Below are 8,531 nucleotides of genomic sequence, written 5' to 3'. Positions count from 1 at the left end.
CACCAGCCACCACAGAATTACCCTTGTGTGTGAAATAACCTCTTTATACAGGCTTATCTGTTCTTGAGATTTTCTTCTCTGATGGATCTGTGGATGGATCCAGCACTGGAATGGACCCCCTGATCCTGGGGTTGCCCTTTGAGAAGTCAAAAGGTACAGTATCCAAGAGGTTCTCTAACTGCTGTATACCCCTCCCAGGTTCTCAGCAAAAGCCAGTAAGGTTGGTAAGGAAGAACCTAGAACCTGTTTCTTCCCTTGAGAAGTTTTCATGGCAATAACAAAAACATAAGACAGCCCTTTAAGCCCCACCAGCCACAGCAAATCACATAACCAAGCCCAAGGTCAGGAGTTTAGAAGTTCCTTCTGAACAGCTGAGGCCAAAGCAAATCATCGAGAATCAGACCCAACATCAGATGAGTTGGGAAAGAGAGTTCTTCTCATGAGGTTATGGGGAGAGAATAGATATTTTGAATAGTAAAATAATTCACAACGCTTCCTTTTAGAGGTCATCAGAAATTGCACCTCATCTTGGGCTACACAGATTTAGCCCAATAAATTATAACACTTGGTCTTTAATCAAATGTTGGATAAATCTTTGAAGTCAATAAAACAATAACTAATTGGAGGGCTATTGTATATTTATGTTTATTCTCTGAAAGTAATAGTCCTATCTTTAAAGAACAAACAATTTGAATGGAGTATAATCAGGAAATAAACGTATTTATTTAAATTGAGCACTCTCTTCATTTTTTTCTGAAAGTGGTTGCCTTTTTTGTAAAATGTTTATATTAAGCTATCTGGTCATAATGTTGCAGGAAGGGGGACCCCTTCCAGGGCCTGAAACTGGGCCCTTGTCTAACACTCAGAAATGAATTGTAAAAGGAGATACATGTGCAGACAAAGCAAGAGATTTTATTGGGAAAGGGTGCCTGGGTGGAGAGCAGTAGGGCAAGGGAACTCAGGAGAACTGCTCTGCCACATGGCTGCAGTCTTGGTTTTATGGTGATGGGATTAGTTTCTGGGTTGTCTTTATCCAGTCATTCTGACTCAGACTCCCTCCTGGTGGTGCACACCTCGTTCAGCCAAGATGGATGCTAGTGAGAAGGATTCTGGGAGGTGGTCGGACATGTGGTGTCTCCTTTTGACATTTCCTGAACTCTTCCAGTTGGTGGTGGCTTATTAGTTCCTTGTTCCTTACCAGGACCTCCTGTCATAAAACAATTCATGCAAATGGTTACTATGGTGCCTGGCCAGGATGAGCAGTTTCAGTCAGTGTGCTTCCCCTAACAATTAGAGATATGTATTTTAAAAAATCATTAACTAGGATATTTGTTTACTGGAAATGTTATTAATCATTAGCTTTTCTAAGGAGTAAAAATGTTTTAATGCTTTAAACAACTTTCTGACATATAATTCACAACCAGAAAACTCACCTCCCCCTAAATTTGCCATATTAAATGCACAATTCAATGATTTTCCATAAATGTAAATTCACAGAGCCATCACCACACTCCTATTTTTGAATATTTCTATCACTCCCAAAAGAATCCTCATGCCTATTTGCAGCCAAAACACTTTCTTACTTCCAGCCCTAGGCAACTGCTAATCCGTTTACTCTCTCTACAGATTTGCTTTTCTGGATGCTTCATATAAACAGTATCTTATTAAAAGAGATCTTTTGTGTCTAGCTCTTTTCATTTAGCATGTTTTTGAGGTTCATCCATATTGTGATAGGTGTCAGTAGTTCATACCTTTTATTGTTGAATAATATTCCATTATATGGACTTTTAGGACGTACCACAATTTATCTGTTATAAATATTCTTTTCTTAAATTCTGTTTTACATGACATTATTATAGCTGCTACATCTTTTTAAGTTTACTGCTTGCATCACACTCACATAAATGCATATATATATACATTTTAAAATAAATTATTTTTGATGTTTTTGGCTTATAGAAAATTACTTAGATAGTACAGAGTTTTTCCTATAACTCACATCCACTTTCCACTATTATTAACATCCTACATTAGTAAGGTACATTTTTTAAAATTAATGAACTGATATTGATACATTATTATTAATTAAAGTCCATTATTTAACCAAATTTCCTCAGTTTTTCTATTTCCTTCTTATGATTCAGTATCCTCTCCAGGATGCCACATTATATTTATTCATTGTGTTTACTTAAGCTGCTTTTGCCTGTGAAAATTTCTTAGACTTGCCTTGTTTGTGATAATCTTGACATTATTTGAAGAGTACTGGTCAAGTATTCGGAGAAGGTAATGGCAACCCACTCCAGTACTATTGCCTGGAAAATCCCATGGACAGAAGAGCCTGGTAGGCTGCAGTCCATGGGGTCACTAAGAGTCAGGCACGACAGAGCGACTTCACTTTCACTTTTAACTTTCATGCATTGGAGAAAGAAATGGCAACCCACTCCAGTGTTCTTGCCTGGAGAATCGGTGGGCTGCCATCTATGGGGTTGCAGAGTCGGACATGACTGAAGCGACTTAGCAGCAGCAGCAGCAGGTCAAGTATTTTGCATAATGTCCTTCTATTGGGATTTGACTAATGTTTTTCTTACAATTAGACTAGGGTTATGGGTTTTGCAGAGGAAAATCACAAAGGTAAAGTGCAATTTTCATATTTTGTCAAAGATACATACTATCAACATGGCTTATCAGAGTGGATGTTGACCTTGATCAGCTGATCAAGGTAATGTTTGTCAGCTTTCTCCACTATACAGATACTCTTTTTTTCCTCCTTTCCATATGGTATTCTTTGAAAGGAAGTCACACATTCACTATACACTGGCCAAACCTAATGAGTGGGGAATTACACTCCACCTTTTTGAGGGAAGTGTATCTACATAAATTATTTAGAATTCCTCTACACAGGAAATTTGTCTCTTCTTTCCCCATTTATTATTTATTCAATCATTTATTTATGTAATTATGGACTCATGGATACTTATTTTATAGTTTGGCTTATGACGCAATAGTACTTTATTCATTTTGCTCCTCAAACTGTTCCATATTTGGCCACTGAGAGCAGCTTTCATTTGCTTCCTGTGCCCCAGACATATCCCCAACACCTTAGGTGTATGTTGGTTGGTTGGTTAGTTTTTTCAACTCTTTCTTGCTTTCTGGTGCTGCAAGGTGCTCCGGGATCATTTTGTGTATTTCCTGTCCCAGTTCTAGAATCAGCCAGTTCTCCAAGGAGCCTAGTTCCTTTGATTGAAGAATGGTTTCAAAAACCAAGATCTGGGCATTAGGTATACTCACTTCTACTGGAGTGCTATTGCTTCTGGCCTGCTCAGCTGCCAGAGCAAGGAAACATATGTGTATACACTAACTTGTGAATATACAGATTCCTATATGTAATCATCTGTATTGATATTAAACTAAACATGAACTCATACTGACATCTCAAACTCTAACCCATTGTGCTGTCCCTTCAGTCGTGTCCAACTCTTTGCAAACCTGTGGACTTTAGCCAGGCCCCTCTGTCCATGGGGATTCTCCAGACAAGAATACTGGAGTGGGCTGCCATGCCCTCCTCCAGAGGATCTTCCTGATCCAGGGACCAAACCCCTGTCTCTTATATCTCCTGCATTGACAGTCATGTTCTTTACCACTAGCGCCACCTGGGAAGCCATTACCACTTGATTAATTCTAACCTTTCTCCTTTGCATATCTATAAATTTTCAGTGCGTCAGTGAGACTTCTTCTGACATCATCTAACATCTGATTCCCATCATCTGACATCAATTTATTTAATTGTTCAATCCCAGAATAGCAGTATAGAACTGTTCAGCTGTGTGCTGAAGGGTAATCAAGCAGTGACAATGCTTGTGCACAGTTTCTTTAGTCATTAGTTTTGCAGACGCCACTCATCTCCAGAGTTACCTCGGTTAGTACCTGTTACCTGCACCCCCTTCAGGGAGGTTGTTTCATGCATTTGTAATACATGCAGTGTGATTGTTTCTTTACATGCAGCAGTCAGTCCTGAGACTCCTCCAATCTCCTAAATGATTTGCTTACATTTTTGTAATTAAAGTCCACTCCTTTTGTTCTAAAGTTTTGACAAACACAGTGTCACATATCCACAATTATATTATCATACAGAATCCTTTCAACATCCTTTAAAAATCCCTGTGCTTCACCCACTGACCTCCCTGCAGCCCCACCACAACCTCCTGCCAAACGGTGAAAATTAATGATCTTTTTACTGTCGCTATAGTCTTACCTTTTCCAGATTGTCATATAATTTGAATCATAGAGTATATAGCATTTCTATCAATAGGCATTTAAATTTCATCATGTCTTTTTTATAATTTCATATCCTTTTATCACTGAATAAACATTCTATTCTATGGATGTAAGAGTCTGTTTCTTCACCTCCTGAAGACATTTAGGTTTCTTCTAGCTTTGGGTTATTATAAATAAAGCTACTATAAACATTCATGTATAGATTCAAGGAATTAGATCTGATAGAGTGCCTGAAGAACTATGAACAGAGGTTTGTGACATTGTATAGAAGGCAGGGATCAAGACCATCCCAAAGGAAAAGAAATACAAAAAGGCAAAATGGTTTTCTGAGGAGGTTTTTTTTTTTTTTTTTTCGAATAGCTGTGAATAGAAGAGAAGTGAAAGGCAAAGGAGAAAAGGAAAGACATACCCATTTGAATACAGAGTTCCATAGAATAGCAAGGAGAGATAAGAAAGCCTTCCTCAGAGATCAATGCAAGGAAATAGAGGAAAACAACAGAATGGGAAAGATCAGAGATCTCTTTGAGAAAATAAGAGATACCAAGGGAACATTTCATGCAAAAATGGGCACAATAAAGGACAAAAATGATATGGACCTAACAGAAGCAGAAGATATTAAAAAGAGGTGGCAAGAATACACAGAAGAACTATACAAAAAAGATCTTCATAACCCAGGATAATCACGATGGTGTGGTCACTCACCTTGAGCCAGACATCCTGGAATGTGAAATCAAGTGGGCCTTAGGAAGCATCACTATGAACAAAGCTAGTGGAGATGATGAAATTCCAGTTGAGCTATTCCAAATCCTGAAAGATGATGCTGTGAAAGCACTGCACTCAATATGCCAGCAAATTTGGAAAACTCAGCAGTGGCCACAGGATTGGAAAAGATCAGGTTTGGATTTCATTCCAATCCCAAAGAAAGGCAATGCCAAAGAATTCTCAAGCTACTGCACAATTGCGCTCATCTCACACACTAGTAAAGTAATGCTCAAAATTCTCCAAGCCAGGCTTCAACAGTATGTGAATCATGAACTTCCAGATGTTCAAGCTGGATTTAGAAAAGGCAGAGGAACCAGAGATCAAATTGCCAACATCCGCTGGATCATCAAAAAAGCAAGAGAGTTCCAGAAAAACATCTACTTCTGCTTTGTTGACTATGCCAAAGCCTTTGACTGTGTGGACCACAACAAACTGTGGAAAATTCTTAAAGAGATGAGAATACCAGACCACCTGACCTGTCTCTTGAGAAATCTGTATGCAGGTCATGAAGCAACAGTTAGAACTGGACACAGAACAACAGACTGGTTCCAAATTGGGAAAGGAGTACATCAAGTAATGCTGGGCTAGATGAAGCACAAGCTAGAATCAAGATTGCCGTGAGAAATATCAATAACCTCAGATACACAGATGACACCGCCCTTATGGCAGAAAGCAAGGAAGAACTAAAGAGCCTCTTGATGAAAGTGAAAGAGGAGAGTGAAAAATTTGGCTTAAAACTCAACATTCCGAAAACTAAGATCATGGCATCCAGGCTCATCACTTCCTGGCAAATAGATGGGAAAACAGTGGAAACAGTGACAGACTTCATTTTTTTGTGCTCCAAAATCACTGCAGATGGTGACTGCAGCCATGAAATTAAAAGATGCTTGCTCCTTGGAAGAAAAGTTATGACCAACCTAGACAGCACATTAAAAAGCAAAGGCATTACTTTGCCAACAAAGGTCCGTCTAGTCAAAGCTGTGGTTTTCCAGTAGTCATGTATTGATGTGAGAGTTAGACTATAAAGAAAGCTGAGTGCCAAAGACTTGATTCTTTTGAACTGTGGTGTTGAAGAAGACTCTTGAGAGTCCCTTGGATTGCAAGGAGATCCAATCAGTCTATCTTAAAGGAAATCAGACCTGAATATCATTGGAAAGACTGATGCTGAAGGTGAAATTCCAATACCTTGGCCACCTGATGTAAAGAACTGACTCACTGGAAAAGACCCTGATGCTGGGAAAGATTGAGGGCAGGAAGAGAAGGGGATGGCAGAGGATGAGATGGTTGAATGGCATCACCAACTCTATGGACATGAGTTTGAGTAAACTCTGGGATTTGGTGATGAGCAGGGAAGCCTGGCATGCTGCAGTCCATGGGGTCACAAAGAGTGGGACACAACTGAGCGACTGAACTGAACTGACAGTTTTTATGTGGATGTAATCTTCAGATTAGTTGGGTAAATACCTAGGAGCACAGCATACCTGGATTATATGGTAAGATTATGTTTGGTTTTGTAAGAAGTTGCCATGCTGTCTTCCAAAGTATGTGTATCATTTTACATTCCCACCAGCAATGTATAAAAGTTCCTGTTGCATCCTTGCCAGCAACTGGTGTTCTCAGTTTTTGGATTTTGACTATTCTAATAACATGTTTTTTTCTATGCTTTTGCTTTCAACTTATTTGGTAAAATTTTATTTCGATTTATTTATCTACATATCTCTTTTTTTTTTCTGTTCTTCCTTAACTGCCTGTATTATATTAAATATTATCTAGATAGCATATTCAAAAGCAGAGATATTACTTTGCCAACAAAGGTCCATCTAGTCAAGGCTATGGTTTTTCCTGTGGTCATGTATGGATGTGAGAGTTGGACTGTGAAGAAGGCTGAGCGCCGAAGAATTGATGCTTTTGAACTGTGGTGTTGGAGAAGACTCTTGAGAGTCCCTTGGACTGCAAGGAGATCCAACCAGTCCATTCTGAAGGAGATCAGCCCTGGGATTTCTTTGGAAGGAATGATGCTAAAGCTGAAAGTCCAGTACTTTGGCCACCTCATGCAAAGACTTGACTCATTGGAAAAGACTCTGATGCTGGGAGGGATTGGGGGCAAGAGGAGAAGGGGACAACAGAGGATGAGATGGCTGGATGGCATCACTGACTCAATGGACGTGAGTCTCAGTAAAGTCCCGGAGTTGGTGTTGGACAGGGAGGCCTGGCGTGCTGCGATTCATGGGGTCACAAAGAGTCAGACACGACTGAGCGACTGATCTGATCTGAGTGCACCATTTAAATTCATCTGTATGATGCTGTGATGGACTGAATGTCTCCCCACGAAGTTCATCTTTTGAACCTCTAACACTCAGTGTGATTGCATTTGGAGTTAGGGGCCTTCGTGAGGTAATTAGGCTTAGATGAGATCATAGGGATGGGGCCTTCTTCATGGAATTTGTGTCCTTGGGAGAAGAGGAAAAAAGATTAGAGCTCGCTCTCTCTCACTCTCTCTCTCTCTCTTTCTGCCACATGAAAACACAGGAAGAACACCACCATCTGTAAACCAGAAAAAAAGGCTTCATCAGGAACTGAACCTGCCAGCACCTTGATCTTGAACTTCTCATTCTCCAAAATTGTGAGAAAGAAATGTCTGTTGTTTAAGCCACACAGTCTATGATATTTTGTGATGACAGCCTGAGCAGAGTAATACAGATGCCCTTACTATATATATATATTTGTTATTATTGGTCACAATTTCTTGACAATTTTTTCTTCCCTTTTTTTATCTCTCTTCTACTTCTGAAACACTTATGCTGGATCACTTGATGTTCCTCAGGTCTCTGCGACTATTCATTTTTCTTTCTGTAATTTATAATATTTGATCTATCTTCAGTCTCACTGATTCATTTGATTTTGGCCATCTGAAATCTGTTATTGAGCCCCTCTAGTAATCTTTTTCATTTTAATTATTGTACTTTCAACTCTGGAATTCCTATTTGATTTTTTTTTAACTGTTTTCTCTCTTTTTTCTTTATTTTAATTGGAGGCTAATTACTTTACAATATTGTATTGGTTTTGCCATACACTATTTGATCTTTAAATAATCTGTATCACTTTATTGATAGTCTCTACTTAGTGAGTCATTGTTATACCTCCTTTACTTCTCAAACTATTGTTTCCTTTATTTAAACATATTTACAATAATTACCTTGAAGCCTTCCTCTGCTAAATCAATATCTGACACCCCCCACCTCAGAAATAGTTTCTATTGATTGCTTTTGTAGGGAAGGTAAAAACTTTAAAATCTCTGACTACCCCTGAGAATTAAATTGACAAAGGACATATTAATAGGGAAAAGCATAAACATTTGTTTAAGGTTAGTTTTATATGACATAGAAGCTATCATAAGGAAATGAAGACCCAAATAAGTGGCAAAACCTGAATCTTATATACTGAAAATGGCAGTTGTGGAAACATAACTAAAATAAAGGGCTTCCCCCATAGCT

At 38.8% G+C, this 8,531-nt stretch overlaps 1 long non-coding RNA gene across 1 annotated transcript in view; it reads right to left on the bottom strand.

The window, feature by feature from the left end:
- Positions 1-886: 886 nt before the first annotated feature.
- LOC147375580 (uncharacterized) overlaps positions 887-8,531 on the bottom strand; it is a 114,024-nt gene continuing 106,379 nt past the window's right edge. Inside the window, exon 5 of the long non-coding RNA XR_015161568.1 lies at positions 887-1,207. This is a non-coding gene — a long non-coding RNA (uncharacterized LOC147375580). The remainder of the gene's footprint in view (positions 1,208-8,531) is intronic.

The sequence above is a fragment of the Bos grunniens genome, chromosome 3, assembly GCF_055505025.1.
Source record: "Bos grunniens cultivar Pamir isolate PY7600 chromosome 3, Bosgru_T2T1.0, whole genome shotgun sequence".
Classification (NCBI taxonomy): Eukaryota; Metazoa; Chordata; class Mammalia; order Artiodactyla; family Bovidae; genus Bos; species Bos grunniens.
The sequence above is the reverse complement of the archived record's forward strand: the minus strand, read 5'-3'. Positions and strand labels throughout refer to the sequence as shown.